Genomic DNA, 18189 nt, shown 5'->3' on the forward strand with positions numbered 1-18189 from the left:
TTAGTTTTAGTTGGCCTGAATTAAGCTGACCTATGATTATAAAGATTCAGCTGTAACCTTAATTTTTCTTTAAAAGACAGTAGGGTGTGAGATGAGAGTAGAGTGATTTGGTTGCTGTTTCTGAGTTCTGCCTATTCCAGGTAGATTTAATTTGATTTAATCAACCACTAAATTTGTAGATTTGTGTCAATCTTAGAAATCAATAATATTGGACATTATATACTATCTCACTCTCTATAAGAGGATAAAGGGTAAAGACCCCCTTGGTCATAAATGACTATGAGATTGCACCTAGAAAGTTCCCCTGTGAAGCACAAGTTTGGGCAAGGTTGTTTGTGGAAGACCAGCAGTCACCCATGTATACTAACCTCCCCTCTCCATACCACCAATGTTGTCCAAGGGATACAGCTTGGCACCAGTAATGCTGCAACTCATTTCTACAGCTGAGTGAATTGCTCAAAAGCACAGCACAGTCTGGTCTGGGAATTGAACTCACTACCTCATGATTGTGAGCCTGACATTCACATGCACCTCTATAAGTAGTGACAAGTATATGAATATAATCATTTACTTTGGCTACATAACAGGGACATGCTTGTTGATTGCACAAGCTGCACAACTGCATTAGGTGCATAACTAGCATGTTTGTATATAAGGAATTGCAGTGAAACTAGTAACACAAACAAAAAATACATTTCATGTGTTATGCTGACAGAAGACTTACCTTTAATAGAGATGGAATAAAATAAATACCAAAGCAGTAGGATTAATATAATCATCTAAAGAAAAAAGAGAAAACTGATATGATTAATACAGGTTTCAAAATTTTCTAAAATTTTACTATGTACTAATATTATGGCTTTCTTTCGTTTTAATGGGTGCAGGAGTGGCTGTGTGGTAAGTAGCTTGCTTAGTAACTACATGGATCCAGGTTCAGTCCCACTGCGTGACACTGTGGACAAATGTCTTCTACTATAGCCTTGGGCCGACCAAAGCTTTGTGAGCAGATTTAGTAGACAGAAACTGGAAGAAGCAAAGCCTGTTTGTGTGTGTGTATGTATGTATGTATATATAATATAATAATATAAATATATATTTGTGTATATGTCTTCCCCCCACCATCACTTGACAATCGATGTTGGTGTGTCCCTGTAACTTAGTGGTTCGGCAAATGAGACTGATAGATTAATTCCTGGGGTGAATTTGTTCGACTGAAGGCAGTGCTCCAGCATGGCCGCAGTCAAATGACAAACAAAAGAATAAAAGAACATTTTATTTATACATAAAATAATGGAATCAAATTTTTACTTACTTTTGTCGTTTGAAGCCATTCTTTGAATATAGCTTTATATCTGGCCTCTTCATTGATATTTTGTGAAGTCTTGTTTCCTTGCTGATAGGCTAAAAGAACAATGCAGTAGCCAATACCAATGCAATGAGGATCAACACCAAATTGCACTTTATTGTTTTTCCATAATAAAAGAGAGAATGGGCTACATTGGAACAGAAAAGAAAACTGATGCCTAATAACTTGAAGATGCAAGTGGATTTGAAGGAAGGAAGCACTTCTGTTTCCATGTTACAATAAGACAATGACCTGAACTCAGGGAATGGTTGGGTTTCACAATGATCTGTTGGCTTGATGGGGCCTTGAGAAGGTAATATGGAAAGTACACATGAAAGAAAGTTCCTAATATACAAAGGATTTATGGAATCGTTTTGAGGCATGAAGATGACAATGTATAATGTTCTCTGTGGAGGCAGGGTGTTGTGGATTTGTAGCCAGATTCACTACGCCTTACCTGGCTGGTATTCGTTGTAGGAAGAACAGTAGAAGAGTGATTCGTGAACTAGAAGGGGAAACAGAAAATGCTTCATAACGAATACGGTATAGGCTTATAAGAGAAAGATGAAAACAGAGCAGAGAACTAATCTTCAGTGAGTAAATAAATGAAACAACTTAGTTCATGGTAGGTGTGATGGCTAACTCAGTAAGAGAGGAGAAAAGTGTGCTACAATGTGGACTAGAAGAAATCTGGTCGTTCTGTGGACGTTGATGCTGTTCGCGTTCACTGGAGAAGAAAATACTGTCGAAAGTATTGTGATCTTTGGAGGTAAATTGAAAAAATTCCTCTATGCAAGAAGTAAAACATACGATAAACCAGGGATGCAACCTTAAAGAACTGTATGTAAGGGAGGTAATTCTGCAGTAAACTGCTATGGGAGATGATTCTGTCTGAGTGATCTGAGTACATAGTTTATATCTATCAAGTGATTATTACTATACTTAGTGCGATAACCTCCACCCCTCCAAAAAACTAAAAAGTTTTGAAACTCAGGCGAAATGTATGTGTAATTTTAAGGTTATTGAATTCTAATATAAACACAAGATCCTAAATCTATTAATAGCTGTGTGTGTGTACATGCGTTGGTGCTTATTAAGGTAAGCTAAATTATTTACTAATGCAATTTCGCTTATCGATTTTACGTGTTGCTTACTGGTTATTGTGCAGTCATGCTGCAGCAGACGGGGAAGTTTTTCTGTTGTCCAAAATTATGTTTTCTGCTTCGGCTGCCAGGCACGAATGATATAAAAAGCTTTTGGTAATCATAAAGGCCGTTGGTTTACTTCATTATAGGGTTGCCATACGTCCATATTTCCTAGGACATGCCTTGGATTCAGGTGTCAAGATTTTCGTCCAGGGAGTATTTTTAAAAGTGTACAAATATCTGGAATTTCAGTTTCCATCACTTGAAAAATTATATGATTCACCAGTAGTTAGGTATGAGAAAAACCACGCACGCACGCATGCATGGCTGTGTGGTAAGAAGTTTGCTTCTCAACAGCATCTTTTTGGGTTCATTTCCATTGCGTGGCACCTTGGACAAGTGTCTCTTCTGTAATCTTGGGCCAACCAAAGCTTTCTTAGTGGATTTAGTAGACAGAAACTGAAAGAAGTCCATCGTATATATACATATTGGCCTGCTCACTTAGCCAGCAGGGTGGTATCATTTGAAGGCTAAAACAATGTGAAGCACATTGTGACCAGCGATGTGTAGCAACATCTGATAGCCTGGTCGGTCATGTGATCAAGTGATATATATATATATATATATATATATATATATATATATATATATATTAGGTTGGCAAGAAAGTAATTTTGTTTTTTGCAAAGAGTTTTTTGGAATAACTTTTTTTATGATTTTTTTTCCCTTTTGACATTTGATAGCCATTACTTTTAGCTTACTTTAGAAACAAATTGCACATAATTTTGTTTACGGCTGTTAGTTCAGTGTCAATTGCAAAAATGAACATTTTTGCTATATTTTGCTTTTTTATTACTGTAAAGACAAGAAAGCTGCTGAGGTTCACAAAGAGATATGTGAAGTTTATGGTGTTGATTGCTTAACAGAACACACATGTCAGAAATGATTTGAAAAATTATGTTCTGAAGATTTTTCACTCAAAGACAACCAGCATTCTGGTCAACCTACTGAAGTAAATGATGACCAAATCAAAACCATAATTGAATCTGATTGTGATATAATTGTGCAAGAGATTGTAGAGAAGTTAAATGTATCACAAACAACAATTGAAAATCACTTAAATTGTCTTGGACTCGTTAAGATTCCACATTAATTGAAAGAGATTCACTTAACACAATGAATCAATATTTGCGATATGCATATCAAATGCAATGAAATCAACCTTTTTTTGAAACGAACCATTACTGGTGATGAAACATGGATTGTCTACAATAACATCAATTGAAAACGATCATGATCCAAGCGTAAAGAACCAACACAAGCCACATCAAAAACTACATTTTATCAAAAAAATGGTCACGCTGTCAATTTGGTGGGATTATAAATCATCATCATCATCATCATCATTTAGCGTCCGTTTTCCATGCTAGCATGGGTTGGACGGGTCAACTGGGGTCTGTGAAGCTGGAAGGCTTCGTCAGGCCCAGTCAGATCTGGCAGTGTTTCTACGGCTGGATGCCCTTCCTAACGCCAACCACTCTGCGAGTGTAGTGGGTGTTTTTTACGTGCCACCAGCACAGGTGCCAGACAGAGCTGGCGAACGGCCACGAACGGATGGTGCTTTTACGTGTTATATTTTGAGCTGGAACCAAACAATCAATGAAGATGTTTACTGTCAATAACTAATGAAACTGGAGGAAGCAATGAAAGAAAAATGGCCATCATAAAGGAATTGTGTTCCATCATGGCAATGCTAGATCACACACATCTTTGCTAACGTGTGAAAAAGTATTGGAGCTTGGTTGGGAAGTGATGTTACATCCACCATATAGCCTTTGTATGAAAAGAATGACTTTGATTTCACACTAAAAACCAAAATTACTTTCTTGCCAACTCAATATATAAAGCCAAAGGCTCAAAATGTGTTGGGTGGGGCTATGGAGGGTTGTGATGAGTGTGTGCGGAGGTGTTCTGGATTCTGACTCTTCACATAAGACAACCCCAGTTTATTACCACATTAATTCCTTAACCAACTTACAATAAATAGGACTCAAAGGAATTTTTTCACTTTATGCAATAAGATATTCTGTCCTTTGAAATTCACCTGCTTGCTGGCTACATTTTGTTCATGCCAAAAATCTCCTTAGCAGTTTTGTTTGCCATACCAGTGGAGGACACAAATTCAATAATAAGGATTCAATTCTTGAAAGCAAATAAAATACTGCAGATGGAAAGTTGAGTCAATTTTGGTAAAGGGGCAAGTAAATGATTAATGCAATGTTTCCACTGTCCTTTAAATTCTGCCATTATATAAACAGAAGACTTATTCAACTCAGCATGATTTAGTGTATGTGGTCAATGTTTGAACGTATTTTGTACTCCGAGCTATGGCATCTGAAATGTAGTCAGTATTTCTAGCATTAAAAATCCTCACCATGCACAACTAGTTCAGAAAAGTTAAACAGTAAAAATAAGAGAAACTAGGGAAGGTTGGCATTGGAAAATAATAATAAGTACAAAAAATATTACTTGTGTTTTATCCATCTGAGTTGTGCAGATGCTTCATTGTTACTGTGGCTTTTGGAAAGCTGGTGAAAAGCTTGGTGGAAACCTTATAACCAACCACACTATTCACAAAATGCATATGTATAAAAGAAAATAAAAACTAAGAAATACTTCTTGAATCCTTACTGTCAATAACCATTTTATGATGAAAGGATAATTATAAACTAAAATAATTAACAATTTCACTGGAGAAATGCCTTAGTAGAGGTTACAACATTTATTTGGATGTGGATTGCTACAGAATTATAGGTTTGTTTCTACATTTTATAATTCACTGAAGTTTCCTGAACTTTAGACAGGTACTATGAAAAAGACTGTGTGGCTGTCATTGCACCTTGAGTTTGTTTTAAATAGCTTTATAATGTTATTGGGTGTTTTGTTAGCTTATTTGCTGAATTTAAGTCCTACCAGTGGAATATATAAAGGTGGCAGTCTTCAGCAGAAGTGCAGCATGGGCAAAGTGACAGGTGTCATTGCTGTGGGCACAAAATTTCAAAAGGGGGAAGTGGTTTAATACTGGATTGCTGGGCTCAGGGAGTGCTAATGTTTCATGGATCAGGGGTCAATAGTTGCCTTGCTCCAAGTGCTGGCAACCCATGCTATTCCACCAAGTTTCAGTGATGAGCCAGCAACCTACTGGATTACTGAACTCAACATAAACCTTCAGTTTATTTGTGATTGACTATTGATGTTTGTACAGCATTTTCAAGGAATAATTCATTGTATTGGCTTCTAGTTACATACTTCAAGCCAAGAAAGAGACTTTATTTCAGCATTACAAGCTAACAAAACAACTATAAGTTATACTACTGAAAAATGACAGGATGGTTATGTCTGGAATGTCTTTGATCAGTGCTTTATTCACTGAGAGCTGAACTGGAGCTAAACAACAAGAAGAAGTTAATTACAAGCTAGGTGAACTGAGTCTATGGAAGTTGTGTCTTATCTGAGAACACAATACATTTGCAGGCTATGAACTGTTGAAATCTTAACTAGGAACCCATTTGCTGCCAGCACATCTTGTCAATTCAGCCTTCAATAGTTCTCTTACTTGCAGATAATGTTTACCAGTTTTTCTTTTCTTTTTGAGATATTCTTGGGACTATGTTTACAGTTGAAAGCATACCACAGAACAATATATTTTATTGACTTTCATAATTTTTTCTTGATACTTTTTGATATTTCTCTTCTAGATCTGTCTATTGTAGCTGTTATTTTTGTTTAGCTCCTGGTCAACACTACTTGAATGGTCTTTTGATAAAAGGCCACCTTGTATTTTTTTGAGACACAGTGTATCTGTGACTACATTATCCAATGTATTTCTTTTTAAAATTATAGAGTTTTAATTTGAAGGAGATTTGACTGGCTCACGATCTGTCAATTTATACAAAGAGACAAGAAAATAATGAAATCTATATCTATAAAACAGTCCTTGGACGAAAATTGTATGCACATTTTGCTTTGACAGTTAATGGTGGCCAAACCGAGGCTAGGATTGAGCTGAAAATTGGCAGGGATACTAAATGTGTGGTGAGGATGAGACCCGCAATGGTTAAAATTCGCAAGCTATAAAGATGTGGTTGCTATGGCAAAAAGAGTGAATTTTTATTGATTCAAGGGGCCCCAGAGCCCCTCTAGGTTTGTGGGATTGGGTTTTAATGCCCAGTGGCATGCACTGCAGGCTGTTGTGCTTAATAAACATACATTTTTTTGTGAAATTCCGGCTACTAGGAAATGATTTTTCATTGTGAAAAAAACGAGTGCTTCTTGCCCTCATTTTCTTTTTAATCTTTTTATAAAGGTGAAAGGATTTTGTCTATTTATTTCTGCTGTCCACTTACGATGGTGATTCAGTTGACTAGGAAAACCATGTGATGAATATCCAATACCAAACTATCTTAATCTACATATTGAAACTGCATTAAACATTGGCAAACTTACCTTTACTTATTCTGAGTTACTTGAAAGGTGATGTTCCCTTCCCTCTCTTCTGATTGTTGATACCTTTTTTTTTTTACCTTTGATACTGTTGTTTCACTTTAAGGATACTTCTTTACCCAGCCATTATGATATTTTGACTGCTGTCCATTGTTTCAAATAGATTTTAGCATTGTCATTCTAGCCTTTTTTAAACGCTCACATATGATTCATCCCAAAGAATCAACCTTTAAATAAGAGTTTTGCTTCCACTAGCAAAAGCTATATATATCTTTCAAGAAGCTCCATACAAATTTAACTTTATGCAGCATTCACTGTTTATGTGCATGCTAGATAAGTATGCTGTTTTCATTAAAATAGACAATGTGTAGGATGTCTGGGATGTTCATCTACTGCAGTGTGTGAATGTGTATGTGTACACACACACACACACACACACACACACACACACACACATCTATATATCTATATCTATATATATATATGAGAGGTGCAGACATGGGTGTATGGTTAAGAAGTTCTCTTTCTGGCCCTGTATGTTTGGATCCAGTCTTACTGTGCAGAAATATTTCTATGATAATCCTGGCCTGACCAAAGCCATGTGAGTGAATTTGGTAAATGGAAAGTGAAATCTGCATGTTGTGGAATCATATATGTATTCATAGTGTGTGTGTGTTTTACATTTGAATTCTACAAAGATGCTTACTATCTCACTATGAGTGGTGGTGTTATATTGTCACTTCTCCTCTCAATATATCATCAACTTACTTCACACCTTCAAAGACATGTGAAATAAAAGATTCCATTCTTGAAAAACAGTTAACAGTTAGCCAGAGGAAGGGCACTAAGCTGTTCAACACTGTCCCAGTATGTCTGTTTAACCTATGCTAGCATAGGTTAGATAAATATATTGAAACAGATATAAGGTAAATGAACGAAAATGAAAATGTACATGGGAATTTTAGTGATAACAAAATATTTTTTGAAGTTTCTGTAATTTCCCCTGTACTGTTTGGATGATTAAAGGAGAAAGGAATTACTATAGTCAACTTTGGGAATCATAAAAGAGTTGACAAAAACTTTGATTTAATCAATGATAAGGAATTTTCTGACTTTTGTTATGCTATGTAAAGCAAAGTAAGAGTGACTGACCAGGTGGTTGATGTGTTGACTTTAAATCATGTATTATTTAATACCAAACTGTTTTTTCTTTTTTCAGAGGTAGACATATTTGTGTCATTAAGATGGATGCTCTCAGTAACGAGTTTGCCAATTTCTTTAGATGGAAAACAATGATTTCTGATTTTGTAGCATTTACTTTGAAGAAGCGGTTATTCATACATTTGTTGGAATTGTCTACAATAGCTAGTAGATCTAGTTTAAGTCTATATGATTGAAGTAAGATATAGACTTATGGCATAGTGGTTAAGAGTGCAGGCTACTAATCCCAAGATTCTGAGTTCGATTCCAGGCAGTGACCTTAATAATAATAATGATAATAATAATAATAATAACATTGAAAAATACCTTAGGAATGAGAACCTAGGTTCGAAATTTCCTCAAGACACCTTATGAAGGCTGGAGGGTATATCAGCCGAAACGTGTTAACAACAAACAAGATGAGGACAAATATCTGTCAAATGTAAATAATGTAAGATATAGACTATCTTGTAGATATGATGATCATCAAACAGCAATGTGAACTGAAAATATTATTGATGTAAGTTGTGAAATGGAGGATGTAAACATGTTGAATAGGACAGGACCTAGTACTGAGCCTTGGTATACTCTGTATTTTACAGCTATGAATTTACTCAATTAACTACTGTATTTGATGGCATATAAGACACACTTTCTTTTCCAAAAATATGTCTAAAACAAAAACCACCTTAGGTCCTGTACATAAAGTTGGGTCTGTATTACATGTTTTAATGCTCTGCTTTAGTGCCCTATAACCATTTCTTCCTGAATATGCACTGCTGAAATTGGAGTGAATCAAATATCACCTCGATTCTCTTATGTCATCAAACATGGCACTAATGCTTGTATATATGTTTTTATATAGGAAGTGATCCAAATGACTTGAATTGGTCATTATCTACCATATTAAGTGTTGTTCTAGATGTTCTTATGGTCATTCTGGTGAAGGTTATTTGTAAATCTCACAGCTATGTCCACTCTTGTATTCTGGTAATGTTGGAGAATGCAAGTTGTCATGTGCAAGGTGATCAAGGTGTTGAAGTCATTATTTCCAATGAGCTTGATCCTAATGGAAACACAAGAGGTTGGTTGATACTTAGAAAGAATTCTAGGACCAAGAATGTTTTTTTCATTGTTTAGTTGGAGGAGGAGATTCCATATTTATGATCATTGCAGATGGTAGGTATGTTGGTTGGCTTTACCAGACCTTCCTATGAGTTGCTTATAAGAATACAGTAATAGTATGAGGTTACAGAATCAAAAGAAAAGAGAGAGAGAGAGAGAGAGAGAGAGGAGAGAGAGAGAGAGAGAGAGAGAGAGAGAGAGAGAGAGAGAGAGAGAGAGAGAGAAAATGATGAGGAAAAATCTTGTTTGTGGATGATTTTAACTCTAAGAAAACATTCTTTTACTCTTTTACTTGTTTCAGTCATTTGACTGTGGCCATGCTGGAGTACTGCCTTTGTAAGCCTAGTACTTATTCTATTGGTCTCTTTTGCCGAACCACTAAATTATGGGGACGTAAACACACCAGCATCAGTTGTCAAGCGATGTTGGGGTGACAAACACAGACACACTAACACATACACACACACACACACACATATATATATATACATATATACGACAGGCTTCTTTCAGTTTCCATCTACCAAATCCACTCACAAGGCTTTGGCTGGCCTGAGGCTATAGTTGAAGATACTTTCCCAAGGTGCTACGCAGAGGTACTGAACCTGGAACCATGTAGTTCATAAGCAAGCTACTTACCACACAGCCACACTTATGCCTATTAAAAAAAATTCTTGATAATTTGTTAGCAGTAAGGTTTATTATAGAAATATAATCGGAGATAGTTTTATCTTTGTCTTTCTTTGTTATTGTCTATTCCCATCCTGAGGGCCAAGGATCATGGACACCTTCACCATCTCACTCCACTGGCTTTTGTCTCTAGCCATGGTTGTGCATTCAGCCAGAGGTCTTATGGTACATTCTTTGATATTGTCCAGCCAGGTGCCTTTTCAGTCTCCCCCTGCCTCATTTCCCATTGACTCTTCCCTCTAGGATGTGAGTGCTGAAGTTTTCGGCCCTGATGATATAGCCAAAATATTGCAACTTTCTCTTCTTTTTCCCATTTCCTCAAATACTGACCTGTTTATTTGTTGGTCAGTTCAGCTGATCCTGTGTACTCTCCAGTAGCATGTTGTTTCAAATGCTTGAGTTTACAGTGCAACAGGTCAAATCAGTGTATTCAAGAGATTTAATTTGATGTTCTTGTTTAGAGCTCTGTCTTTCCAGATGTATCGAATGATATTAATGTTGAGTGTATTACACTGAGTCATGCTCTTATTTCATATCCTCCATCTCCTGATTGTTCTATAACAGCTCCCATACAGGAGATTAAAGGAACAAAAATTGGAGCAAACAGCATTATTTTTTATCTTAATAATATGAGATTTTCTTAACTTATTGGTAAAAGCATATACTTACATGATGGATATATAATACACTTTGCTTCCTTCTTTCAAATATTTTATTGCAAAAACATAAAAATTTCTTTATGGAATTTTGAACAATTTTCAATTTTCATTGTGAAATAGGTTTTTTTTTTAGCATCTATCTTAGAGATCAGAATTCAACAAGTCTCTTCAGTTAAGATATTTTTTCAAACATCTACATCCAATTTTTAAAAGTTCTCTCTCCTTCTCACAATTATTACCTCTATTATTTCACCAACAGTCCAGTGAGAAGTTTTGTAAAACTGGTCTATATGTCTTTACTTAAAGCCTTCACTCTTTATGGGGCTAAGCCACTGTTGACGTTTCTTTACTGTTCTTCACTCTCAGTTATCTTTTCTTGAGAGGAAGCCTTCCTATCCCAGCTCTTGTTGGTTTTGAATTATCATTGATACTTTTGTAATATTGCTTTTTTTCTTGGTAAGGGTGTTGGCCATCCACAAACCCATTTTTACCTCTGGGAAGAGGTGAGCCATATTAGTCTGGCTTCTATCTTTTGTTCTTTCAAGCATGGGAGGTCCTACTAGGACCTTGTGTTCTGCTGGCATAGTTCTCAGGGTCATTGAGGCTCACAACCATCCTTCTGCATAAAAGACTATCTTTAGGGTATTATCAAATACATCATAACAGAAACTCATAATGAAAGAGAAATTATGAAAAAACCTTAAGTTAATGGTTTTTTTCAAAAGGTTCAATATAATATTCAAAATACTTGATTAGTCTTTCATATTCATTTAGTTTTGAGAAACGGTGAGGATTTCTGTATCTTTTACTTATTCCAGTTATTAGTCTGTGACCATACAGGAGTATCACCTTGAAGGGTTTAGCTGATCAAATTGACCCTAGGACTTATGTTTTTTAAAGCCTGGTATTCATTGTATCAGTAAGCAGTCACACAGTGGAGGTGCAATGGCCCAGTGGTTAGGGCAGCAGACTCGTGGTCAGAGGATCGCAGTTTCAATTTTCAGACCGGGTGTTGTGTGTGTTTATTGAGTGAAAACACCTAAAAGCTCCCCGAGGCTCCGGCAGGGGGTGGTGGTGACCCTTGTTGTACTCTTTTGCCACAACTTTCTCTCACTCTCTCTTCCTGTTTCATGAGTAACGCTGCAATGGACTGGCATCCCGTCCAGCTGGGGGGAACATGTACGCCACAGAAACCGGGAAACCGGGCCCATGAGCCTGGCTAGGCTTGAAAAGGGCAACGTTTATCATTTAAGCAGTCACACACATGCACGTGTGCTCACATATATGGCAGGCTTCTTTTCAGTCTACCAAATCCACTAACAAAGCTTTGGTTATCTTAGGGCTATAGTAGAAAACACTTGCTCAAGGTAAACTAAATTTGAGCTGAACTAAACTGGGACTGAATCTGGAACCATGTGGTTGAGAAGCAAACTTCTTGCCACTCAGCCATACATGCAGCTTTTCAGAGAAAATCTAATTAGCCAAAAAAAAAGAAAAAAAAAAGGAATAAATGTGAAATACAAGGATATAATGAGTGCAAGGAATAACTAAAATAACCAAGAAAAAACAAAAACACAAAAAACAACAGAAATCTTATAAGTACACTGCAAAAATATTTATTACTGTAGCAATTGTTGACATGTGCTAAGCATAATCCTTGATGGAGAAGGAGTGTGACATGGCAAATATTCAGCAAAAATTGGTCATTTTAGCAGTAAAAATTGTAGCTTTAATCAGAAAATTGAAACAAAAGCCCAACAAGTATTGATATAGTTGTTTTATTTATTTAGTTTATTTTGTTTTGTTTTTCGTTTTCATGTCAGTCAATATACATAAAAACAATTCTACATAACACACACATACACATATATAATGCATATATATACACATATATACATATTATATACATGTGTGTGTGTGTGTGTATATACATATATATATATTATGTATATATATATATATATATATATATATATATATATATATATATATATATATATATATAATGCATAATATATATAATGTATATATACCTTTTTTATAAGTTTATCTTTTACCTCTAAGTTGTTAGGGGGAAACTTAATTATTCTTAATTAAGAAAAAAATGTTCAAAAACCTAATAGTATGTGCATGTCTGTGAGCTTCTGTGTGTATATGTGAGTATGTGTATATATGTATGTGTTGAGAGATAGATCCTATATATTTAATAGAGAATTAATATGAGAAGTTGTGTAGGTCATTCCTTTTTCAAAGACATTATTGACGTTAGGGAAACAGATGGTCTTTCACTAAGAAACAGTATATGAATCATGATGTTGGACTAGTGCGAGCTATGTGTTGTGTTCTTATGACTTGTGTGTATATGTATGTATGGTGAATACATATGCACACACACACACATACACACACATATATAGTGACTAGACACATGAACCTTACAGGGTACATCTTAATTTGTCCAATACAGGTATTTATTCACTGAAAGAGCTCTAAAACTAGTTGGAAATTAAGTGGGGAATATATATATAATATAATTTTTGTAGCTGTTCACATATCACCTAACTTAATTGCACAGCTTTAACATTTGTCATTGCCAGATGTCTGCAGAAGGTAGTTTAAATTAAATCAAATACTCTATGTTTAGCATTAAACAAACAAATATAGTATATATTAACACTAACATACAGATTAAGAGTCTGTAGTAGGACGCTTTTGGTATTTGTTTGTTACTAATATTATAATTATTACTTTTCAATAAAGAAATCAAAATTTATTATTAAAAGTAAAGAAAAGATTATTATTATTATTATTATTATTGATGTATTTTTTTTTCAAGGCTCAAATGGAACAGCAGTGCCAAATAGTTGGAGCATAATTTTTGACTTTTTGATAAATAGGTAGTTATATCACAGAAAGAATCGTCAACAAGAATTTTTTAAAAGTTCCATGAGAATTTGTTTGCTAGGATATCTGTGTATGTGTGTGTGTGTTTGTGTATAAACACATATATGTTGATATAAAGCACCAAGTTGAAAAACTAATTATATTATTAAAATTATTATTATGATTATCATTATAACTATATTCCACATATGTGTGTGTGTGTGTATGTGTGTATATATATATAAAATTAATTAATTTTTTAAAATAATAATTAGTATTTTAATTTATTTGGTAATTACCATTATTCATTTTCAAAGGAATGAAACAACACTACTGAAATATAGCAGAGCAGGTTCAAATACTGACGTATCTAACATAAAAAGAAATTAACAAATAATTAAGCCCTAACTGATTCAACCATTAATTAGAAAGTTAATTTCGTTATTGTTTGTTGTTGTTATTTCCGTTGGCCTAGTTTCTTTTTTACTTGCCTATTGGTTTGTTTGTTTATTAGATTGTTGAATTTTTTCTTTGTTATGTTTTGTATACATTCAAGAGGTTTTAATTTGAGAGAGTTGGCATATCTCAGTCTCAAGGTATTTTTTTATATGTTGACAAAAATGTATTAATATGCTAAAAATAATAAAAAAAAAACAACTGATTTTTTTTGTCCCCTTTCCTTTTTAAACCTATCTGGCTTTAAAATAGTTAAAAGAATATCTAATGGGGGTGGGGGCAGAAAGTAAGACATGATATAAACAGGAATGTGACATATGCAAAACCAAAGACTTAGTCTCTGGATTAGCAACAGTTATTGTTACAAAATGTCCATATTTATGTCTAAATTGTCTCTTTTAATTTATGTCTATCTAGATTATCTCTTTTAGACAGCAAATAACATTTCTTTGGAGAAAAAAAAATATATATACCAATATGTAAAAAAGTTATAATAACAACAGCAGTATTAACAAATTTTGCATTTGAAAAATTAAGTATAAATCAGTTATAACAAAAAAAAAAGTATTTTACAAATTTTTCTTTTAGTTTTAATTTCTTTTTCAGAAATATTAAAAAAAATGTATCCATCCCAAAACCAAGTTTTTCATCATCATCATCATCATCATTATTATAATTTATGTTCATTATTATTATTATTATTATTATTATTATCATTATTAAAGCATAGATTTATCACAGCAGTTATAAAAATTAGCTTACATTGTGTACACGCATACGCACAAACACACTAATGCAATAAATGTTGATAAATATACATAGATACTCAGACATAGTATACATAGTACGCACAGATACACAGCCACATGCTTACTCACACATACACATATAAATATATACATTATCCTGAAATACAGAAGAATTGCAGAAAATTTTCTCATCAATATAGTATTAACAGGGCCTAATTAATTATTTGCTACTATGTCTATTTCAATTGAAGGTTGAATCTAGCTGAGGAGATAGGCTATTGTTCCGCCACTGACCAAAAAGCCAGTAGTTCAAATACTGCCATGGACACTGTACAGTGCTCATGGTCAAATCACTTAACTGGTATTGATTCAGTTTACCTGGCTTATTAATAGATAACAGTCTATCTACTCTTAAATAGTAATTAGATGTACCATTTATGATACAACTGATTGCAATAAATAGGTAAAATAAACAGTAGTATGGCTATATATAGTCCACCTAGGTGTAAATAGTTAACAAGATGTGGTGTGACTTAGAATTGTAATTGGTCTAGGTACCACAAAGGACAAGTCCAGTACTGTACAGATTACAAGGAATTTATTAGTTAACTGCTGAGATCAATTTGTCCCATGAGTAAGGTCTTGAGACAACTGAGCCCTCCCATGGTTTCCCCCTAACCAGTCAATGTAACTATAATAGAATGAGAGAGATGGTGTTTTAGCAAAATTCAAACTGGATTAACAACTTTTTATTAGTTAATTAAGTGGTTGATTGATGGAGATATTGATTTACATTGTAAAAAAAGAACAAAGAAATATTTTTCTATTTAAAGAAAATTAACAAAATCTTTTAAAAATAGAATTAAATAGGTAAAAATATATATACTTGATTTGAAAAAAGAAAGAACCTAACTGTTAACATATTTAATATTGAAATTTTAGATAATTCTTGTTTTTAACCTGGTGCTATGCATGGAAATGACACAATGTATGAATATTCCCATATGGACATAAATGGTTAAAAAACAACAGCAACAAAAAATTTTTTTCAAGCATGGCAGCAAGCTTTTGAAATCCAATGAAATCCAGTTAGAAAAATAAATATATATATAAAAAAAAATACACAGAGAGAAACTCGTGAAAACCAGCAACCTGGAATTGGTTTGCTGTTATGAAGGCTTCCATCAAAATTTGGATAAGCGCAGAGGTGGAAAAGATAAAAAAAAAAATATAAATAAATCGCATATGTGACAGTAAGCCTTTTGCCACTTTTTGACTTCCACATGGTTCCCCTTTTATGATTTCAGTAACAGGCCGGAGAACCCTGTGTACTCACACATTGAGGGCAGTATGTATATATATATGTGTATATATATATATATATATATATATATATATATATATATATATATATTGCTTTTATGGATATAATTTTGAGTTTTTCATGGGGAGCAGTTTTGGACCAACTAAGAGCTGGTATGTCAGATTTTGGTTGGGCCAAAACAAGCAATAACGACAACAAAAGTCAACAGGAATTCATTAACACCAGAAGCTTGTGACATTGCTTAAAAATCAAGAGGTTTTGGAGGAGGGGGTTAACATAAGAAAAAGAGAATTAAAATGTTTGCTCTCACAAAGGGACTATTAAAAAAATAAAAATTATTTGAAGGGTGGAGATTATAATGTAGCATACCAGAAATGAAAATGAAAGTCAGAAAAAATCCAAAGTATTGGAATGATATGTTAAAAACAGTAGTAAAAATAAAGAAAGAGAAAATATTGGAAGAGATATGATGGGAATCTAAAATATTTAAAGAGATTGTATAACATTATATATATATATATGCACACACCATACACACACATGTCTTTTGAGGATGGCACATGACAACAAATAACAAAGTTAAAATATGATTGAAATACAGAAACTAAATCTAGGAGATGATGTAAGAGAAAAACACAACATTTTATCTAGAAAATGCATAGTAGATATCCAATTTTAATAATAATAATAATAATAATAATAATAATAATAATAATAATAAGGATTTCTAAAATAGGCACATGATCTCATATTATAGATGGGATGTGAAGTCAATTAAATAAAACTCAGTATTTTACCAAGGTATATTTTATTAATTTTTTTTTTTAACCACAAGGATGTAAAGCAAATTTGAGCTTGGCCTGATTTGAACTCTGAGCCTAACGATATTGTATTAATAATGGTTTTCAACATTGGTGCATGGCATTGTAGGCACTCTGTTATATCAACTTTGTTAGGTCTGAAAGGCAAAGTTGATCTTCATGAGTTTTGAACTCAGAGCATAATTATTTCTAACATAGGTACAAATGCCATAAAGTCTGCTATTGATTAAATCAACCTCAGAGTTTATTCTGAGCTTTTCCTGCATAACTAATCACAACTGTGCACATTGTATCCATGCAATATTTTGTAATGCTTATTATTATTATTATTATTATTATTATTATTATTATTATGGAGTAATCTAATACAGGGGAATAAACTATTTTCTTTATTTACCCATATCACCCCCTTGCTAAAATCACTTCTCCCCGCTCCATTAAATTTTCCTGTCACATGATGGGTACCAATGCCCTAAGGTATTTTTGATTGAGCCAATATATTTTTCACAGCTTTTTATCTTTGCTTTTCCTTTCAGCTAACCAAGCAACTGTGACGTAGCACTGGAAATCTATTTTTGTCTATGTGACTTCTAGACTGAAGCAAAATGCTTTTAGCCCAAGTAGCAAAGATACGTTATAACTGTGTAGATAATTGTAACAGTCTAAACTCAAGACCATATACTTACTTTAAAACAGTGGCCAATAGTTTAAATGTTAAATAATTTGTATTCTTACAAACTATGTATTTGTTTCTTTTTTTTTTAACAGTTGATAGCCATTAATACCAAAGATAGAAAAATGAGGACAGAAAAATGACAAAAATGAGAAAAGAAGAAAAGGAAATAAAAATATATGTATATTTACACATACTTATATATATATATAGTATATATATATAAGTATATATGCATGTAAGCATGTATATATGTATGTAAATATATGCATGTATATATATATACATCTACCAGTGAGAAAATGATTGCATTTGATGTAGTCTTACCTGGAGGGCAAAGGGAGCGAATAAAAAAAAAAGAAAGTGAATAAAATAAAGTGATAAAAAAACATACACAAATATTTAAAGCGGGGAAAAATATATTAAAGAAAAACATTATTAACTTATTTTTAAATGTATATATATATAAGTTTATGTTTGTATCTATATTTTTCATTTATTTCTTATAGGACAGACTTCTTTATTTGAAAGCAGAAAAAAATGTTTCGTATAGTTTTTAGAAAAGAGCCTTTTAAATATGTAGACCACATAATATATATGTATATGCATCTGAGTG

Source organism: Octopus sinensis, linkage group LG14 (genome assembly GCF_006345805.1).
Source record: "Octopus sinensis linkage group LG14, ASM634580v1, whole genome shotgun sequence".
Classification (NCBI taxonomy): Eukaryota; Metazoa; Mollusca; class Cephalopoda; order Octopoda; family Octopodidae; genus Octopus; species Octopus sinensis.